The sequence below is a fragment of the Dendrobates tinctorius genome, unplaced genomic scaffold, assembly GCF_039654945.1.
Source record: "Dendrobates tinctorius isolate UK_male_01 unplaced genomic scaffold, ASM3965494v1 ptg000395l, whole genome shotgun sequence".
Taxonomy (NCBI): Eukaryota; Metazoa; Chordata; class Amphibia; order Anura; family Dendrobatidae; genus Dendrobates; species Dendrobates tinctorius.
This window is the reverse complement of record NW_027362061.1, coordinates 2747698-2770910: the sequence shown is the minus strand read 5'-3', so window position 1 is coordinate 2770910 and position 23213 is coordinate 2747698. Positions and strand designations below refer to the sequence as shown.

The window sequence follows — 23213 nt, the reverse complement described above, 5'->3', positions numbered from 1 at the left end:
TGGAGACACATGGGGGCCAGGATGGAGACACATGGGGGCCAGGAGGGAGACACATGGGGGGCCAGGAGGGAGACACATGGGGAGGGGCTAGGATGGATATATATGGGGGGGCAGGTTGCATATATGGGGGGCAGGACAAAAGACCAAGAAGCATATATATGGGTGTCCAGGATGCACATACATGGTGGTCCAGGATTCATATACTGTAGATGGGGAGCCAGGAAAAGGGACCAGGAAGGATATATGGGGGTCCAGGAAAGATATATGGGAGACACAGGATTAGGCCGGGGTCACACTAACCGACGCAAAATACGGTCCGTAGTTTACAGGCGTAATACGGATGACTGACCCCTAAATAGTGCTCCGTATGTCATCCGTAAGCAAGGTGTGGTTGCGTATGTTGCGCATGTCAGCATCCGTATGTAATCCGTATGGCATCCGTATGCCGAGATTTTCTCGCCGCCTTGCAAAATGGACATATAATGGAGCCCTACGACAGGGTTTCTAACAGAAACAAAATAATAGATATAGACACATAGAATGCATATATATATATACATATATATATATATATATATACATATATATATATATATATATATATATATATATATATATATATACACATACACACACTCACTGGCCACTTTATTAGGTACACCATGCTAGTAAGGGGTTGGACCCCCTTTTGCCTTCAGAACTGCCTCAATTCTTCGTGGCAGAGATTCAACAAGGTGCTGGAAGCATTCCTCAGAGATTTTGGACCATATTGACATGATGGCATCACACAGTTGGCGCAGATTTGTCGGCTGCACATCCCTGATGCGAATCTCCCGTTCCACCACATCCCAAAGATGCTCTATTGGATTGAGATCTGGTGACTGAGGAGGCCATTTGAGTACAGTAAACTCATTGTCATGTTCAAGAAACCAATCTGAGATGATTCGAGCTTTATGACATGGCGCATTATCCTGCTGAAAGTAGCCATCAGATGTTGGGTACATTGTGGTCATAAAGGGATGGACATGGTCAGCAACAATACTCAGGTAGGCTGTGGCGTTGCAACGATGCTCAATTGGTACCAAGGGGCCCAAAGAGTGCCAAGAAAAAATTCCCCACACCATGACACCACCACCACCAGCCTGAACCGTTGATACAAGGCAGGATGGATCCATGCTTTCATGTTGTTTACGCCAAATTCTGACCCTACCATCCGAATGTCGCAGCAGAAATCGAGACTCATCAGACCAGGCAACGTTTTTCCAATCTTCTACTGTCCAATTTCGATGAGCTTGTGCAAATTGTAGCCTCAGTTTCCTGTTCTTAGCTGAGAGGAGTGGTACCCAGTGTGGTCTTCTGCTGCTGTAGCCCATCTGCCTCAAAGTTCGACGCACTGTGCGTTCAGAGATGCTCTTCTGCCTACCTTGGTTGTAACGGGTGGCAATTTGAGTCACTGTTGCCTTTCTATCAGCTCGAACCAGTCTGCCCATTCTCCTCTGACCTCTGGCATCAACATGGCATTTCCGGCCACAGAACTGCCGCTCACTGGATTTTTTTTTCTTTTTCGGACCAGTCTCAGTAAACCCTAGAGATGGTTGTGCGTGAAAATCCCAGTAGATCAGCAGTTTCTGAAATTCTCAGACCAGCCCTTCTGGCACCAACAATCATGCCACGTTCAAAGGCACTCAAATCACCTTTCTTCCCCATACTGATGCTCGGTTTGAACTGCAGGAGATTGTCTTGACCATGTCTACATGCCTAAATGCACTGAGTTGCCGCCATGTGATTGGCTGATTAGAAATTAAGTCTTAACACACAGTTGGACAGGTGTACCTAATAAAGTGGCCAGTGAGTGTATATATACACACACATACATACATACACACACACATATACACACACACAAGTCATTGAGATAAACATATATATATATATATATATATATATATATATATATACACATATACACATATATGTATATTTATATATTTCACAGAGTTCTTCATAGCAGAATAGCCGTTAATTAAATTGCCGGCTTCTATCAAATCCTTCCCCAACCCGACATGAAATGACACATGGTTTACATTCAGTAAACCATTTCATTTCATGTTTTTTTTATATGTCCTTGACTAATAATTAGATGAGGGTTTGTGTGCAAAATTTTGGATTTGTAGTTGTTATTTTAAGGGGTTAATTCGTTGCTAAAAATGCGTGGGCTTCCCATTGTCCTGTAGCGGTGGCGAATGGGTTAATCCAACAAAGGGTTAATGTCACCTTACAATCGAATGGTGACATTAACCCTTTGTTAGATTAACCCACTCGCCACCAATATAGGGCAATGGGAAGCCCACGCATTTGTCACAATGAATTGTGTGTATATATCTATTCTTTCTTTCTATATTAAACCTGTCAGTGTGAGTTTACTGTATAGCGCACTGAATTGCCGGCTTTTCTAAAAGACACCGGGTGCGTATATCTCGCAAGTCACATGTGTTGTCCGTGTGTAATGCGTATTTTTAGCACACCCATAGACTTGCATTGGCGTATTACGGGCGTAGTACGCTGACAATCGCAGCATGCTGCGATTGGCACGAACCGTAGAATACGACCGAGAAATATACGGCTGTTGGGAGCAAACCCATAGAGAATAATTGGTCCGTGTGTAATGCGTGATTTTAGCGCCTCTCACTCGTCCGTATTCCTCGCCAGTGTCACCCCGGCCTAAAACACATATACAGTTGTGGCCAAAAGTATTGACACCCCAGCAATTTTGTCAGATAATTCTCAGTTTCTTCCTGAAAATGATTGCAAACACAAATTCTTTGGTATTATCTTCATTTAATTTGTCTTAAATGAAAAAAACACAAAAAAGAATGAAGGAAAACGTTGATCATTTCACACAAAACTCCAAAAATGGGCCAGACAAAAGTATTGGCACCCTCAGCCTAATACTTGGTTGCACAACCTTTAGCCAAAATAACTGCGACCAACCGCTTCCGGTAACCATCAATGAGTTTCTTACAATGCTCTGCTGGAATTTTAGACCATTCTTCTTTAGCAAACTGCTCCAGGTCCCTGATATAGAAGGGTGCCTTCTCCAAACTGCCATTTTTAGATCTCTCCACAGGTGTTCTATGGGATTCAGGTCTGGACTCATTGCTGGCCACCTTAGAAGTCTCCAGTGCTTTCTCTCAAACCATTTTCTAGTGCTTTATTTAGTGTGTTTTGGGTCATTGTCCTGCTGGAAGACCCATGACCTCTGAGGGAGACCCAGCTTTCTCACACTGGGCCCTACATTATGCTGCAAAATTTGTTGGTAGTCTTCAGACTTCATAATGCCATGCACACAGTCAAGCAGTCCAGTGCCGGAGGCAGCAAAGCAACCCCAAAACATCAGGGAACCTCCGCCATGTTTGACTGTAGGGACCGTGTTTTTTTCTTTGAATGCCTCTTTTTTTCTCCTGTAAACTCTATGTTGATGCCTTTGCCCAAAAAGCTCTACTTTTGTCTCATCTGACCAGAGAACATTCTTCCAAAACATTTTAGCCTTTTTCAGGTAAGTTTTGGCAAACTCAAGCCTGGCTTTTTTATGTCTCGGGGTAAGAATTGGGGTCTTCCTGGGTCTCCTACCATACAGTCCCTTTTCATTCAGATGCCGACGAATAGTACGGGTTGACACTGTTGTACTCTCGGACTGCAGGGCAGCTTGAACTTGTTTGGATGTTAGTCGAGGTTCTTTATCCAACATCTGCACAATCTTGCGTTGAAATCTCTCGTCAATTTTTCTTTTCCGTCCACATCTAGGGAGGTCAGCCACAGTGCCATGGGCTTTAAACTTCTTGATGACACTGCGCACGGTAGACACAGGAACATTCAGGTCTTTGGAGATGGACTTGTAGCCTTGAGATTGCTCATGCTTCCTCACAGTTTGGTTTCTCAAGTCCTCAGACAGTTCTTTGGTCTTCTTTCTTTTCTCCATGCTCAATGTGGTACACACAAGGACACAGGACAGAGGTTGGGTCAACTTTAATCCATGTCAACCGGCTGCAAGTGTGATTTAGTTATTGCCAACACCTGTTAGGTGCCACAGGTAAGTTACAGGTGCTGTTAATTACACAAATTAGAGAAGCATCACATGATTTTTCAAACAGTGCCAATACTTTTGTCCACCCTCTTTTTTATGTTTGGTGTGAAATTATATCCAATTTGGCTTTAGGACAATTCATTTTGTGTTTTTTCATTTAAGACAAATTAAATGAAGATAATAATACCAAAGAATTTGTGTTTGCAATAATTTTCAGGAAGAAACTGAGAATTATTTGACAAAATTGCAGGGGTGTCAATACTTTTGGTCACAACTATATGAGGGCCAGTATGTATAGCTGGGGGTGCAGGATGTTTATCTGGGGGCCAGGCTGGACAAGGGACATAAGGGGATCAAAATGGGGCATATTATAAAATAAAGTGGGCAAGGTTGGAGCATATTATAAAATAAATGGGGCCAGGCTGGGCGAGATTATTAAATAAAGGGGGCCAGGATGAGGGACTAAATTACTGCTTGAAGGCCAGAATGAGGAACACGCTATATTAGTTTATGGTGATAAGTGGGAAACATAATTTTTTTAGGGTCCAATTAGGGACATTATTACTACTGTAATGTAATTTACTTTTTAGGAAATACTGTACATTGGGGATCTGCACAACGGAGGCAAGCGCAAGCAAAAAGCAACAGGATTAACCGCCTCTAAAATTTCGTAAGGTCCAATAAACTTGGGACCCAACTTAGCAGAAGGAACCTTCAACCTTATATTCTTGGTGGATAACCATACCTTATCCCCCACCTGGAATGCCGGCCCCACCAAGCGTAGTTTATCCGCAAAAAATTTATACTTGCCCTGAGCCTCCCCAATGTTCCTCTGGACCTCCCTCCAGACCTCCACCTACCGCAGAATGGTCGAATCATCCCCTGGACACTCCAAATCAAGCTGGGAAAACTCACCAAAATGAGGGTGAAAACCATAATTACAGAAGAACGGGAAAGTACGAGTGACTGATTGACACGATTATTAAACGCAACACAAATTCTGCCATGGGTAAAGAAGAGCACCAATCATCCTGTCAAGATGTGGAAGACACCGTAAAATCTGCTCCAAAGACTGATTGTTCCTTTCAGTCTGACCGTTGGTCTCGGGATGATAGACTAATGTAAAGGTCAAACTGATACCCAGCCTTTTTTCAAAAAGCCCTCCAGAACTTAGACACAAACTGATACAATACACCCCTTCAAACAATTAGGACCCCAATTAACAATGTCCTGGGATTCCCAGTCAATAATCGGGTTATGTATTCATAACCAGGGAAACCCCAACATCAATCCCGCAGGAAGATGGTCCAGAACAAAACATGTAATACGTACTTGACGACAGGACCCCACCTTGAGGATAATCTCCTCTGAGACAAACTTAATAACATTATTAGCAAGAGGTGTCTAATCAATAGCCACGATATTAATGGGAGTTCCCAACCTGACTGTCCCTAACTTACATTTGGCCACCAATTCAGAGTCAATCAAGTTCAAAGATGACCCGCAGTCCACAAAAGCCGAAGTGGGAGTACAACAGTTCTGGACATAAAGTTCCACTTCCAGCAGTAACTTAAACAATAAGGAAAAAGGTACCTGAGAGTCTGGGCAACCTTCTCAATAGTTACCCAGACTTAGGCGTTTCCCGGCACATTGGGAAAAGGAGGAGGGGCAGTCCATTTTCCAGTGTCCCGGACTACCACAGTAGAAGCAGAGTCTCTCTTTCCATAGTCGTTTCCTCTCCTTTTCTTTGACAGTGGTGGCCCCCACCTCCATGGGCTCGGAATGTAACGTTGAGATTAATTGGAAGTAATGGAACTTCCAGCTGGATAACACCCCTCTCCCATAGTCTTCGATCTATCCGGATAAACTGAGTCATAGCCTCCTCCAAGGAATTAGGTGGTGGATGGAGAGCCAGAGCATTCTTCAGATGATCAGACAGTCCCCTCTGGAACTGGCACCTGAGAGCAGAGTCGTTCCAGGACACCTCGGGGTACTGTCATCTAAACTCCGAACAATACCACTCGGCTGAGTGCTTTCCCTGAACAAGATCCATGATAGTGTCCTCTGCCAACCTGACATGGTCCAGTTCGTCATAGATAAGTCCTAAGGACTCAAAAAAACCTATCCACCGACATCCGTTCAGGGGCAGTAGGGGCAGCAAAAAAGCCCCGGACTGAGGATCCTCCCTGAGCAAAGATACAATTATCCTCACCCGCTGACTCATCCCCACAGGATCAAGGTCAAATAATAATTTGCAACTCTCACTGAACGTACGAAACTTATCCTTCTCACCAGAAAAGGTGTCAGGCAGCTTGACTGAGGGTTCGGGAGAGTGCAAGGCGACATCTACAGAATCACCAGTCTTACCAACAACATGGGGGGGCATCCAGCACAGTCTTGTAGTCTCCATCAACTCTTTCTGCAATTGAATATGGGACGTGGCCAGGGCCCAGTGTTCTACCAACAATTCCCGCAACATCTGAGTCAAACTGGACACCTGATCCGCCAAGTTACGAAGCAGATCCATAACCATGGGAAAAAAATGATAAACACCTTTAAATATACTAGTCAGTTATAATGTAATGCTGCTGTAGCGCAGTAGTGCTTAACCCCCACCAGGGGGTGCTGATGAGAGAAGAAAGGTTGCACTCACAGCATAGCACCACAGTGCAGCAGCACAGGTGCCACTACGTGGCAAGAGAGTGGTCAGACGAGCCGGGTCATTAATGGACAAGGAACACAGTACAAGAGGAAAGAGCAATACATGTGGTCAGCTACAAGCCAGAGAAGTCAGAGCCAGTCGGGAGCAGAGATGCCAGAGACGTGAGACAGTAACACAGGTCAGAGGACAAGACGGGTCAAATACCAAGAGGTCACAGCACAGGGAGCAAACACGAAGATGAGCAGGGTAGCAGGAGTGGGGAAGGCATGGGTGCTCAGGAAACGGGCAGAGGACAAATCAGGGTGTAACGGAGTCAGCCGGTCAAGCCAGGGGCAGGAACTATAACTGACGCTGCCTGCAGGCAGCAGGGAACTGAAATAGTCAAACAGATCCCAAAACGATGCAGAGAAAGTTAACCCCCACACGACCAGGCCAGGGAGAGAATAGCAAGAAACAAACCCCGACTTTGATCATGACATCAGACCTGCCACTCCATTTTAAAATGGAGATAAGTGTCCTATCAAAAATAAAACTTCCTCATTCTTCTGATCGGTGCAGTTTCTAATGGTCGGATCTAAGTGATCACCTATCTTGTGGAGCCCATGGATCAATAATAACTTGCTTTAACCAAAGAACCCCATTAATGTAATCTACCACAATTATACATCCCAGTTATGGGGGCGCACAATAGATGTGCAGGAGCCGCCTGTGTTTTACAGTCGATGGTCCACTATAATCAGGATAACGACTGACAAATATTTGCATATAGCTGTAGGGTGGGCCCCTAGGGTCCATTCCCACTGTGGGCCCCAGACACCCCAGTCCGACCCGGTATATACATATATATATTTGGAGGAGTCATATCTCCCGACTCTGCAGATCGCATGCTGGTGTTGTACTTGGTAAGCCCGGACCAGAGGTTATGGAGATGAATGAGGGAGACCAAAAGTTCAAAAATAAACTTTCCTTTACATAGCAAGAACTTGATGAGAAGCATATACATCACATTACGGTTGTAACACTTGCTTCTTCTGCATTATGCAGAGTCAGGAACTTTCCCATTTCCTGTGGCGGTACATAATTTTTGTTATAAGTCACAATAGTCCAGCATACCTGAGCTAAGGATCTCACCCTACTCTTTGTCTTCGCTATGCTCCCTGCCTGGAATCCAGATTCCCACTGCCATTATATCTTTGCTTTACATCAGAACGTACTATCTGATGTCTCCCTCCTGACACACAACACCATATCAATTAAGGTCTGCAATCAGATAGACCAAAGGTCACTAATCACAAGGACATTGTTCTCCTGTGTGCCCATGTAGCTCAGTATGAGGTCTCCCACACAGTATCACGGCCCCCACAGCACCTCACACAGTATTATGGCCACCACACCCTGCTACAGAAAATAAGGACCCCTAGTCAGTATGGAGGAATTTACAGTCCATCACAACCCTTTACTTTATGGCCCGTACCAGCCACACATTCAGTATGAGAGTCCCAACAGCTCATCTCTTAATATTAAGCCTCAACAATTCCTGATTTAAAAAAAACACACACACTACTCACCCAACCCAGTTCCCGCGGTGAACTGCTCCGGTCTGTGCGGTGTGAGCACTGAGGCTCCATACTACAGGTGTGATGTAGTGACGTCATTGTGCCTGCAGTGCAGGGAGTCTCAGACTCACAGGTGAAGGCTGAATGGAGGATCAGGAGCTTTGGACTCCCTGACTCACTATTCTATTCAATGGTATCACCGTCATGGGAGTGTGGATATCGCTGAAATTGTGATGATGGGAATGAGAGGGTGACCAATACCAAACCCCACGAGCCCTCTCAATGTATGGGCGTCATAGTAACCGAGTGGGCTACCTTTATGGATGATACACTCCTGCATAACCAACTACTGTATGGTAAATATCTCATAGATCCTGGGTTCATTAGTATCTGCACCAAGAATGAGGCTAAGTGAGTATTTGTTAAACAGCTGTGAGGTTGTCGGTGGGGTGGATGGTACCATCTTGTGCATGTAGGGGGCAGTACTGTGGGAACATTAGAAAGTGGGGGGGGAAGGCAGTACTGTGCAAACATTATGCTGTGTGTATGGCAAGCTGCTATTGTGGGAACATTTTAATTTTACTATGTAGGGGGATGGCGGTACTTTGGGAGCATTATACTGTGTGGTGGGATGGTGATACTGTGAGATTATACTGTGTGTGGTGGGATGGTGATACTGTGAGAAGATTATACTGTGTGTGGTGCGATGGTGATACTGTGAGATTATACTGTGTGTGGGGGGATGGTGATACTGTGAGAAGATTATACTGTGTGTGGTGGGATGGTGATACTGTGAGAAGATTATACTGTGTGTGGGGGGATGGTGATACTGTGAGAAGATTATACTGTGTGTGGGGGGATGGTGATACTGTGAGAAGATTATACTGTGTGTGGTGGGATGGTGATACTGTGAGATTATACTGTGTGTGGGGGGATGGTGATACTGTGAGAAGATTATACTGTGTGTGGAGGGATGGTGATACTGTGAGAAGATTATACTGTGTGTGGTGGGATGGTGATACTGTGAGAAGATTATACTGTGTGTGGTGGGATGGTGATACTGTAAGAAGATTATACTGTGTGTGGTGGGATGGTGATACTGTGAGAAGATTATACTGTGTGTGGTGGGATGGTGATATTGTGAGATTATACTGTGTGTGGGGGGATGGTGATACTGTGAGAAGATTATACTGTGTGTGGTGGGATGGTGATACTGTGAGAAGATTATACTGTGTGTGGTGGGATGGTGATACTGTAAGATTATACTGTGTGTGGTGGGATGGTGATACTGTGAGAAGATTATACTGTGTGTGGTGGGATGGTGATACTGTGAGAAGATTATACTGTGTGTGGTGGGATGGTGGTACTGTGAGAAGATTATACTGTGTGTGGGGGGATGGTGATACTGTGAGAAGATTATACTGTGTGTGGTGGGATGGTGGTAATGTGAGATTATACTGTGTGTGGTGGGATGGTGATACTGTGAGATTATACTGTGTGTGGTGGGATGGTGATACTGTAAGAAGATTATACTGTGTGTGGTGGGATGGTGATACTGTGAGATTATACTGTGTGTGGTGGGATGGTGATACTGTGAGAAGATTATACTGTGTGTGGGGGGATGGTGATACTGTGAGAAGATTATACTGTGTGTGGTGGGATGGTGATACTGTAAGAAGATTATACTGTGTGTGGTGGGATGGTGGTACTGTGAGAGGATTATACTGTGTGTGGGGGGATGGTGGTACTGTGAGAAGATTATACTGTGTGTGGGGGGATGGTGATACTGTGAGAAGATTATACTGTGTGTGGGGGGATGGTGATACTGTGAGAAGATTATACTGTGTGTGGGGGGATGGTGATACTGTGAGAAGATTATACTGTGTGTGATGGGATGGTGATACTGTGAGATTATACTGTGTGTGGTGGGATGGTGGTACTGTGAGAAGTTTATACTGTGTGTGGTGGGATGGTGATACTGAGATTATACTGTGTGTGGTGGGATGGTGGTACTGGGAGAAGATTATACTGTGTGGTGGGATGGTGGTACTGGGAGAAGATTATACTGTGTGTGGTGGGATGTTGATACTGTGAGATTATACTGTGTGTGGTGGGATGGTGATACTGTGAGAAGATTATACTGTGTGTGGGGGGATGGTGATACTGTGAGAAGATTATACTGTGTGCGGTGGGATGGTGACACTGAGATTATACTGTGTGTGGTGGGATGGTGATACTGTGAGATTATACTGTGTGTGGTGGGATGGTGGTACTGTGAGATTATACTGTGTGTGGTGGGATGGTGATACTGTGAGAAGATTATACTGTGTGTGGGGGGATGGTGATACTGTGAGATTATACTGTGTGGTGGGATGGTGATACTGTGAGATTATACTGTGTGTGGTGGGATGGTGATAATGTGAGATTATACTGTGTGGTGGGATGGTGATAATGTGAGATTATACTGTGTGTGGGGGGTTGGTGATATTGTGAGAAGATTATACTGTGTGTGGTGGGATGGTGATACTGTGAGAAGATTATACTGTGTGTGGTGGGATGGTGATACTGTGAGAAGATTATACTGTGTGTGGTGGGATGGTGGTACTGTGAGAAGATTATACTGTGTGTGGGGGGATGGTGATACTGTGAGAAGATTATACTGTGTGTGGTGGGATGGTGGTAATGTGAGATTATACTGTGTGTGGTGGGATGGTGATACTGTGAGATTATACTGTGTGTGGTGGGATGGTGATACTGTAAGAAGATTATACTGTGTGTGGTGGGATGGTGATACTGTGAGATTATACTGTGTGTGGTGGGATGGTGATACTGTGAGAAGATTATACTGTGTGTGGGGGGATGGTGATACTGTGAGAAGATTATACTGTGTGTGGTGGGATGGTGATACTGTAAGAAGATTATACTGTGTGTGGTGGGATGGTGGTACTGTGAGAGGATTATACTGTGTGTGGGGGGATGGTGGTACTGTGAGAAGATTATACTGTGTGTGGGGGGATGGTGATACTGTGAGAAGATTATACTGTGTGTGGGGGGATGGTGATACTGTGAGAAGATTATACTGTGTGTGATGGGATGGTGATACTGTGAGATTATACTGTGTGTGGTGGGATGGTGGTACTGTGAGAAGTTTATACTGTGTGTGGTGGGATGGTGATACTGAGATTATACTGTGTGTGGTGGGATGGTGGTACTGGGAGAAGATTATACTGTGTGGTGGGATGGTGGTACTGGGAGAAGATTATACTGTGTGTGGTGGGATGTTGATACTGTGAGATTATACTGTGTGTGGTGGGATGGTGATACTGTGAGAAGATTATACTGTGTGTGGGGGGATGGTGATACTGTGAGAAGATTATACTGTGTGCGGTGGGATGGTGACACTGAGATTATACTGTGTGTGGTGGGATGGTGATACTGTGAGATTATACTGTGTGTGGTGGGATGGTGGTACTGTGAGATTATACTGTGTGTGGTGGGATGGTGATACTGTGAGAAGATTATACTGTGTGTGGGGGGATGGTGATACTGTGAGATTATACTGTGTGGTGGGATGGTGATACTGTGAGATTATACTGTGTGTGGTGGGATGGTGATAATGTGAGATTATACTGTGTGGTGGGATGGTGATAATGTGAGATTATACTGTGTGTGGGGGGTTGGTGATATTGTGAGAAGATTATACTGTGTGTGGTGGGATGGTGATACTGTGAGATTATACTGTGTGTGGTGGGATGGTGGTACTGTGAGAAGATTATACTGTGTGTTGGGATGGTGGTACTGTGAGATTATACTGTGTGTGGTGGGATGGTGATACTGTAAGATTATACTGTGTGGGGGGATGGTGATACTGTGAGAAGATTATACTGTGTGTGGTGGGATGGTGATACTGTGAGAAGATTATACTGTGTGTGGTGGGATGGTGATACTGTGAGAAGATTATACTGTGTGTGGTGGGATGGTGATACTGTGAGAAGATTATACTGTGTGTGGTGGGATGGTGATACTGTGAGATTATACTGTGTATGGTGGGATGGTGACACTGTAAGAAGATTATACTGTGTGGTGGGATGGTGACACTGTGAGAAGATTATACTGTGTGTGGTGGGATGGTGATACTGTGAGATTATACTGTGTGTGGTGGGATGGTGATACTGTAAGAAGATTATACTGTGTGTGGTGGGATGGTGATACTGTGAGATTATACTGTGTGTGGTGGGATGGTGATACTGTGAGAAGATTATACTGTGTGTGGGGGGATGGTGATACTGTGAGAAGATTATACTGTGTGTGGTGGGATGGTGATACTGTAAGAAGATTATACTGTGTGTGGTGGGATGGTGGTACTGTGAGAGGATTATACTGTGTGTGGGGGGATGGTGGTACTGTGAGAAGATTATACTGTGTGTGGGGGGATGGTGATACTGTGAGAAGATTATACTGTGTGTGGGGGGATGGTGATACTGTGAGAAGATTATACTGTGTGTGATGGGATGGTGATACTGTGAGATTATACTGTGTGGTGGGATGGTGGTACTGTGAGAAGTTTATACTGTGTGTGGTGGGATGGTGATACTGTGAGATTATACTGTGTGTGGTGGGATGGTGGTACTGGGAGAAGATTATACTGTGTGGTGGGATGGTGGTACTGGGAGAAGATTATACTGTGTGTGGTGGGATGTTGATACTGTGAGATTATACTGTGTGTGGTGGGATGGTGATACTGTGAGAAGATTATACTGTGTGTGGGGGGATGGTGATACTGTGAGAAGATTATACTGTGTGCGGTGGGATGGTGACACTGAGATTATACTGTGTGTGGTGGGATGGTGATACTGTGAGATTATACTGTGTGTGGTGGGATGGTGGTACTGTGAGATTATACTGTGTGTGGTGGGATGGTGATACTGTGAGAAGATTATACTGTGTGTGGGGGGATGGTGATACTGTGAGATTATACTGTGTGGTGGGATGGTGATACTGTGAGATTATACTGTGTGTGGTGGGATGGTGATAATGTGAGATTATACTGTGTGGTGGGATGGTGATAATGTGAGATTATACTGTGTGTGGGGGGTTGGTGATATTGTGAGAAGATTATACTGTGTGTGGTGGGATGGTGATACTGTGAGATTATACTGTGTGTGGTGGGATGGTGGTACTGTGAGAAGATTATACTGTGTGTTGGGATGGTGGTACTGTGAGATTATACTGTGTGTGGTGGGATGGTGATACTGTAAGATTATACTGTGTGGGGGGATGGTGATACTGTGAGAAGATTATACTGTGTGTGGTGGGATGGTGATACTGTGAGATTATACTGTGTGTGGTGGGATGGTGATACTGTGAGAAGATTATACTGTGTGTGGTGGGATGGTGATACTGTGAGAAGATTATACTGTGTGTGGTGGGATGGTGATACTGTGAGATTATACTGTGTATGGTGGGATGGTGACACTGTAAGAAGATTATACTGTGTGGTGGGATGGTGACACTGTGAGAAGATTATACTGTGTGTGGTGGGATGGTGGTACTGTGAGAAGATTATACTGTGTGTGGTGGGATGGTGATACTGTGAGAAGATTATACTGTGTGTGGTGGGATGGTGGTACTGTGAGAAGATTATACTGTTTGTGGTGGGATGGTGGTACTGTGAGATTATACTGTGTGTGGTGGGATGGTGATACTGTGAGAAGATTATACTGTGTGTGTGGGGATGGTGATACTGTGAGATTATACTGTGTGGTGGGATGGTGATACTGTGAGATTATACTGTGTGTGGGGGGATGGTGATACTGTGAGAAGATTATACTGTGTGTGGGGGGATGGTGATACTGTGAGAAGATTATACTGTGTGTGGTGGGATGGTGATACTGTGAGAAGATTATACTGTGTGTGGTGGGATGGTGATACTGTGAGAAGATTATACTGTGTGTGGTGGGATGGTGATACTGTGAGAAGATTATACTGTGTGTGGTGGGATGGTGATACTGTGAGAAGATTATACTGTGTGTGGTGGGATGGTGATACTGTGAGAAGATTATACTGTGTGTGGTGGGATGGTGATACTGTGAGAAGATTATACTGTGTGTGGTGGGATGGTGATACTGTGAGAAGATTATACTGTGTGTGGTGGGATGGTGATACTGTGAGAAGATTATACTGTGTGTGGGGGGATGGTGATACTGTGAGAAGATTATACTGTGTGTGGTGGGATGGTGATACTGTGAGAAGATTATACTGTGTGTGGTGGGATGGTGATACTGTAAGATTATACTGTGTGTGGTGGGATGGTGATACTGTGAGAAGATTATACTGTGTTTGGTGGGATGGTGATACTGTGAGAAGATTATACTGTGTGTGGTGGGATGGTGGTACTGTGAGAAGATTATACTGTGTGTGGTGGGATGGTGGTACTGTGAGAAGATTATACTGTGTGTGTGGGGATGGTGATACTGTGTGTGGTGGGATGGTGGTACTGTGAGAAGATTATACTGTGTGTGGTGGGATGGTGATACTGTGAGAAGATTATACTGTGTGTGGTGGGATGGTGATACTGTGAGAAGATTATACTGTGTGTGGTGGGATGGTGATACTGTAAGATTATACTGTGTGTGGTGGGATGGTGATACTGTGAGATTATACTGTGTGTGGTGGGATGGTGGTACTGTGAGAAGATTATACTGTGTGTGGTGGGATGGTGGTACTGTGAGATTATACTGTGTGTGGTGGGATGGTGATACTGTAAGATTATACTGTGTGGGGGGATGGTGATACTGTGAGAAGATTATACTGTGTGTGGTGGGATGGTGATACTGTGAGAAGATTATACTGTGTGTGGTGGGATGGTGATACTGTGAGATTATACTGTGTGTGGTGGGATGGTGATACTGTGAGATTATACTGTGTATGGTGGGATGGTGATACTGTAAGAAGATTATACTGTGTGTGGTGGGATGGTGATACTGTGAGAAGATTATACTGTGTGTGGGGGGATGGTGATACTGTGAGATTATACTGTGTGTGGGGGGATGGTGATACTGTGAGAAGATTATACTGTGTGTGGTGGGATGGTGGTACTGTGAGATTATACTGTTTGTGGTGGGATGGTGGTACTGTGAGATTATACTGTGTGTGGTGGGATGGTGATACTGTGAGATTATACTGTGTGTGTGGGGATGGTGATACTGTGAGATTATACTGTGTGTGGTGGGATGTGATACTGTGAGAAGATTATACTGTGTGTGGGGGGATGGTGATACTGTGAGATTATACTGTGTGTGGTGGGATGGTGATACTGTGAGAAGATTATACTGTGTGTGGTGGGATGGTGATACTGTGAGAAGATTATACTGTGTGTGGTGGGATGGTGATACTGTGAGAAGATTATACTGTGTGTGGTGGGATGGTGATACTGTGAGAAGATTATACTGTGTGTGGTGGGATGGTGATACTATGAGAAGATTATACTGTGTGTGGTGGGATGGTGATACTGTGAGATTATACTGTGTATGGTGGGATGGTGATACTGTAAGAAGATTATACTGTGTGTGGTGGGATGGTGACACTGTGAAAAGATTATACTGTGTGTGGTGGGATGGTGATACTGTGAGAAGATTATACTGTGTGTGGTGGGATGGTGATATTTTGGAAATATCTTTTGTGTGAGATGCCAGTACTGTGGACACATTATACCGTGTGAGCGGCATCATATATACGGCATAATGGGTGTTAGAAGGAGAGTCATAAGTACAAATCCTCAGGGCTGTGCGGCATTTGTACATAGACTGCCATCTGCCGTCCAGACGGGACCATGTGGAATCAATGGGAAGAGGGAGAGTTTCAGGAAGGAAGAGTCTAGATGGTGCACCAGGTCAGTTGACCTTGATGACGCACTTTCATGTTATTATAAAGGCCATTGCCCCAAAGGAAAGGGGTGCGAGGAGGAATCTGAGGTACCGGCCATGGTAAAGTGCCCGAGGCAGCTGGGTGTGGGGCAGAACCCTGCTTACAGGGGCATAATGGGGGCATTACACTGTGTGGGGCCAAGAAAGGGGCCCTGTACTATGAGAACACTCCGTCTCCTCACTGCCTGTCCTCCATAGTGGGGTCGTATGTATCTATTACAGGAAACAGAAACGTGAGGATTCTTATAGAGTCTCAGTGCAGAAGGGGTTAATGTCCCCCGCGCTCAGTAATGGGGGGGAATCTCCACATACCTCCACCTGCAGAGCCGCACTCCACATATATGGCTGCTCTGTGCACAGGACCTGTGATGAGGTCACAGGAGGGGAGGAGTCAGGGGTCACATGATCTCCGGAGTGCAGACCTCCATGGAGCCTTCTCCTCAGTCAGTGACATTCCCGCCATTATTTGCCCCTCACTACTGGCACAATTACCCCGCGCCGCCTTTTCTACACAGTGTTATGTGTGGAATGTAACGTGTGATTTCTCTGGAGGGAAATAGACCCCACACAGGAGGGAATTATCACCGGTTACCGGCTGTCTACTATATGGCGGCATATGATTGTGCTATCGACTCCACACTAGGAACTAAAATGCCCAAATCTCGGTTATTTCCTCCTTCCAGAGTCCGGCTGAGGCCGGGGTCACACTTGGGAGAAACTCGCACCTCAATACCCGGCACTGCCCCGGCCCTCAGACCGCAGCACATAGAAATCCATGGAGCTGAACGCTCCGGTCCCGAGTGCCGGTGGCAGTGCCGGGTATTGAGGTGTGCGCCTCGTGCGAGTTACTCTCATGTCTGACCCCGGCCTATATGTGATTATATGCTAATGTCAGAATTTATATGTGGGAAGGACGACACAACCCGGCGCCGTATTTGGCATTGATGCTGCCCGAGGCGCTGTGAGTGGTCGCTCCCCCTATTGGGAAGTCAGGCAACAGTCTCCTGCAGCCGTCAGTGTCACACGGACAAATTCTATCCGGAGTTTTCACACCTACAGGACACCATTATAGTCTATGAGGCCACATGGAGGTGATTTCTCACTGTGCGCCTGGGCAAAACTTACAGAGATTTCTCCGTTTTTTTACAGTACAACATATGAAAAGTGCTAATACAAGTCTATGGGTCCAGAAAACCTATCACACGGGTAGTATTAGTATACAGCGTGTGCGCCATCCGTGTGCTGCCTGTGATTAACACTGCGAAGTATAACAGAGGCTCCATCATTTATTTATCCATCTGTGAGAACCACGGACGATAACTGATGGTAAAAACGGGCGCGTGGACCGTACACCGATGGCGCGCGGACACCGATGGCGCGCGGACACCGATGGCGCGCGGACACCGATGGCGCGCGGACACCGATGGCGCGCGGACCGGGTGTGTGATAGAGGGGAGCGAGAGGGTGCAGGGGGTGTGTGATAGAGGGGAGCGAGAGGGTGCAGGGGGTGTGTGATAGAGGGGAGCGAGAGGGTGCAGGGGGTGTGTGATAGAGGGGAGCGAGAGGGTGCAGGGGGTGTGTGATAGAGGGGAGAGAGAGGGTGCAGGGGGTGTGTGATAGAGGGGAGCGAGAGGGTGCAGGGGGTGTGCTCCCCTCAGTACACTGATGACACACAGGCCGTACACTGATGACACACAGGCCGTACACTGATGACACACAGGCCGTACACTGATGACACACAGGCCGTACACTGATGACACACAGGCCGTACACTGATGACACACAGGCCGTACACTGATGACACACAGGCCGTACACTGATGACACACAGGCCGTACACTGATGACACACAGGCCGTACACTGATGACACACAGGCCGTACACTGATGACACACAGGCCGTACACTGATGACACACAGACCGTACACTGATGACACACAGACCGTACACTGATGACACACGGACTGTGTCACACACAGGATGTGTGTCATAGAGGAGAGTAAGAGGGTGCAGGGGGTGTGTGATAGGGTGCAGGGGGGTATGTGAAAGAGGGGAGCAAGAGGGTGCAGGGGGTGTGTGATAGAGGGGAGCAGGAGGGTGCAGGGGGGGTGTGACAGAGGGGAGCAAGAGGGTGCAGGGGATGTGTGATAGAGGAGAGCAAGAGGGTGCAGAGGGTGTGTGATAGAGGGGAGCGAGAGGGGGCAGGGGGTGTGAGATAGAGGGGAGCAAGAGGGTGCAGGGGGTGTGTGATAGAGGGGAGCAGGAGGGTGCAGGGGGTGTGTGATAGAGGGGAGCGAGAGGGTGCAGGGGGTGTGTGATAGAGGGGAGCGAGAGGGTGCAGGGGGTGTGTGATAGAGGGGAGCGAGAGGGTGCAGGGGGTGTGAAAGAGGGGAGCGAGAGGGTGCAGGGGGTGTGAAAGAGGGGAGCGAGAGGGTGCAGGGGGTGTGACAGAGGGGAGCGAGAGGGTGCAGGGGGTGTGTGATAGAGGGGAGCGAGAGGGTGCGTGATAGAGGGGAGCGAGAGGGTGCTCCCCTCTATCACACACCCCCTGCGCCCTCTCGCTCCCCTCTATCACACACCCCCTGCGCCCTCTCGCTCCCCTCTATCACACACCCCCTGCGCCCTCTCGCTCCCCTCTATCACACACCCCCTGCGCCCTCTCGCTCCCCTCTATCACACACCCCCTGCGCCCTCTCGCTCCCCTCTATCACACACCCCCTGCGCCCTCTCGCTCCCCTCTATCACACACCCCCTGCGCCCTCTCGCTCCCCTCTATCACACACCCCCTGCGCCCTCTCGCTCCCCTCTATCACACACCCCCTGCGCCCTCTCGCTCCCCTCTATCACACACCCCCTGCGCCCTCTCGCTCCCCTCTATCACACACCCCCTGCGCCCTCTCGCTCCCCTCTATCACACACCCCCTGCGCCCTCTCGCTCCCCTCTATCACACACCCCCTGCGCCCTCTCGCTCCCCTCTATCACACACCCCCTGCGCCCTCTCGCTCCCCTCTATCACACACCCCCTGCGCCCTCTCGCTCCCCTCTATCACACACCCCCTGCGCCCTCTCGCTCCCCTCTATCACACCCCCTGCGCCCTCTCGCTCCCCTCTATCACACACCCCCTGCGCCCTCTCGCTCCCCTCTATCACACACCCCCTGCGCCCTCTCGCTCCCCTCTATCACACACCCCCTGCGCCCTCTCGCTCCCCTCTATCACACACCCCCTGCGCCCTCTCGCTCCCCTCTATCACACACCCCCTGCGCCCTCTCGCTCCCCTCTATCACACACCCCCTGCGCCCTCTCGCTCCCCTCTATCACACACCCCCTGCGCCCTCTCGCTCCCCTCTATCACACACCCCCTGCGCCCTCTCGCTCCCCTCTATCACACACCCCCTGCGCCCTCTCGCTCCCCTCTATCACACACCCCCTGCGCCCTCTCGCTCCCCTCTATCACACACCCCCTGCGCCCTCTCGCTCCCCTCTATCACACACCCCCTGCGCCCTCTCGCTCCCCTCTATCACACACCCCCTGCGCCCTCTCGCTCCCCTCTATCACACACCCCCTGCGCCCTCTCGCTCCCCTCTATCACACACCCCCTGCGCCCTCTCGCTCCCCTCTATCACACACCCCCTGCGCCCTCTCGCTCCCCTCTATCACACACCCCCTGCGCCCTCTCGCTCCCCTCTATCACACACCCCCTGCGCCCTCTCGCTCCCCTCTATCACACACCCCCTGCGCCCTCTCGCTCCCCTCTATCACACACCCCCTGCGCCCTCTCGCTCCCCTCTATCACACACCCCCTGCGCCCTCTCGCTCCCCTCTATCACACACCCCCTGCGCCCTCTCGCTCCCCTCTATCACACACCCCCTGCGCCCTCTCGCTCCCCTCTATCACACACCCCCTGCGCCCTCTCGCTCCCCTCTATCACACACCCCCTGCGCCCTCTCGCTCCCCTCTATCACACACCCCCTGCGCCCTCTCGCTCCCCTCTATCACACACCCCCTGCGCCCTCTCGCTCCCCTCTATCACACACCCCCTGCGCCCTCTTGCTCCCCTCTATCACACACCCCCTGCTCCCCTCTATCACACACCCCCTGCACCCTCTCGCTCCCCTCTATCACACACCCCCTGCGCCCTCTCGCTCCCCTCTATCACACACCCCCTGCACCCTCTCGCTCCCCTCTATCACACACCCCCTGCGCCCTCTCGCTCCCCTCTATCACACACCCCCTGCACCCTCTCGCTCCCCTCTATCACACACCCCCTGCGCCCTCTCGCTCCCCTCTATCACACACCCCCTGCACCCTCTTGCTCCCCTCTATCACACACCCCCTGCACCCTCTTGCTCCCCTCTATCACACACCCCCTGCACCCTCCTGCTCCCCTCTATCACACACCCCCTGCTCCCCTCTATCACACACCCCCTGCGCCCTCTTGCTCCCCTCTATCACACACCCCCTGCCCCCTCCTGCTCCCCTCTATCACACACCCCCTGTCCTCCCCATGTTCCCTGTTCCCGCCATTACCTCTCACAAGTTTCCGATCTCCTGCAGCTTCCAGCCTGCAAAACTCTCTGGCTCCTCCCCCATTGCGCCACATGGTCGTGACGTCACCGCAGGTCCTGTACCGTCTATTCAGATGTCATGTCTTCCGGTTAGGCGGGGATGTGGCAGACACTGAGGCCCCTGATCATGTGACCCCTGACTCCTCCCCTCCTGTGACCTCATCACAGGTCCTGTGTGCACAGAGCAGTCTTATATGTGGCAGACCCTCCTGGATCTTCTGCTTTCTGGGCCGGTTCCTCCTGTGAGTCCTATTAACCCTTTCGCTCCCTGTCTTCTCCTTTCTGACAGGACAATCTCTGAATTCGGACAGTGTGACAGGAATTTCAGCAATGTGGAAGGAAGAAATGACAATTTTCCTGTTTTCCTCACAGAAATGTGACTTTCCCCCCAATGTCTCATTGTCCTAAAGGTGACAGGAGCGCTGAGGCCGCACAGTGCGCCGTGTGTCCTGAGTGCCGATACCCCACAGGCTCGGGAGGGAAGGGGCGCCATTGTGGCTGGGATAGACGGCGGACGCCGTGTGACGTGTGAAGAGCTCTGACACCAGAACAGCAGAGACCCCACAAGTGGCCCCATGTTACCCCCTCCACCTCTGGGGGGCTCATCTAGGGGGCAGGGAGGATTATTAACCCTCAGGGGGTCACATTATCAGAGCCCCCAATAAGAGGCGCCATGTTACACCCCCCACCTCTCAATTACTCATCTGTCTCCCAGAATTTTATACCATTGGGCGACGAAGACAAAATAATTACATTTTACCACAAAAAAACAGTTTTCTCCCCAGAGTTTACCTTTATACAAGGGGAAATAGGTAAGAATGGCCCCAAAATGTGTCCGACAATTCCCGATGACTGTCCGGCGCTTCATGCCCACCCGGCGAGGCTTGGGAGGGAAGACGCTATTGGATTCCTGGAGAACACATTTTCTTAGGATACAGTGGGGAGAATAAGTCTTTGATGTTCTGCCGATTTTCCAGGTTTCCCCCTACAGAGAATGGAGAGGTCGGTAATTGTTATTGTAGGAATACTTCACCTGTGAGAGACAGAATCTAACAATAAATAACAGAAGATCACATCCTATGATTTCTAAGGAATTAATGGGAATTTTATTGCATGAAATAAGTATTTGACACAATAGAAAAACAGGATTTTTGCCCCCCCCCCCCCCCATTCAGATCTTCTCCAGATATTTCAGTTTTCGGGTCCGTCACTTGGTAACATTGAGTTTCCGCTCCTCCAAAGATTTTCTGCTGGGTTCAGGTCTGGAGACCGGCTAGGCCACTCCAGGACCCTGACATTCTTTAGTAGCCGCTCCTTAGTTTCCCTGTCTGTGTGTTCCGGGTCATTGTTCTGCTCGCAGACCAAGCCTCCACCCATCTTCAATGCTGTTACTGAGAGAAGGAGGTTGTTGGCCAAAATCTCCCGATACATGACCCCATCCATCCTTTCTTCAATACGTTGCAGTTGTCCTGTCCCCTTTACAGAAAAGCCCCCCAAAGTATGATGTTTCCCCCACTAGGCTTCACGGTTGGGACTGTGTTCTTGGGGTTGTACTCATCCTTCTTGTTCCTCCTCACATATGTAAGGAGTTGATACCCAAAAATTCTCTTTTGGTCTCATCTGACCACTTGACCTTCTCCCATGCCTCCTCTGGATCATCCAGATGGTCATTGGCGACCTTCAAATTGGCCTGGACATGTGCTGGCGTGAGCAGGGGAACCTTGTGTGCCTTGCAGGATTTTAATCCATGACAGCGTCCTGTATTACTAACTGTAATGTTTGAGACTGTGGTCCCAGCTCTCTTCTAGTCACTGACCAGGTCCTCGTCCCATGTAGTTCTGGCCTGATTCCTGACCTTTCTCAGAATCACCCTTACTCTACGAGGCGAGATCTTGCATGGAGCCCCAGACTGCGGAAGATCAGTCATCTTGTATTTCTTCAATGTTTCTAATAATTGCACCAACAGTTGCCTTCTCACCTAGCTGCTTGCCTATTGTCCTGTAGCTCATCCCAGCCTTGTGCAGGTCTACAATTTTTTCCCTGGTGTCCTTAGACAGCTCTTTGGTCTTGGCCATTGTAGAGAGGTTGGGAGTGTGATTGAGTGTGTGGACAGGTGTCTAGTATACAGGTAATGAGATTAAATAGGTGCAATTAATACAGGTAATGAGTGCAGAGGAGGCTTCATAAAGAAAAACTAACAGGTCTGTGAGAGCCAGAATTCTTGCTAATTGGCAGGTGATCAAATACTACTTTCCTGCAATAAAATGTAATTTAATTATTTAGAAAACATACAATGTGATTTTCTGTTTTTTATTTTTACATTTTGTCTCACAGTTGAAGTGTACCTGCAATAAAAATTACAGACCTCTTCATTCTTTGTAGGTGGGAAAACTTGCAAAATTGCCAGCATAACAGAT

At 48.2% G+C, this 23213-nt stretch overlaps 1 protein-coding gene across 1 annotated transcript in view; it reads left to right on the top strand.

Moving 5' to 3' along the window:
• Positions 1-23213, top strand: part of LOC141076232 (uncharacterized) — a 172661-nt gene that overhangs the window by 83560 nt on the left and 65888 nt on the right. The window lies entirely within an intron of this gene.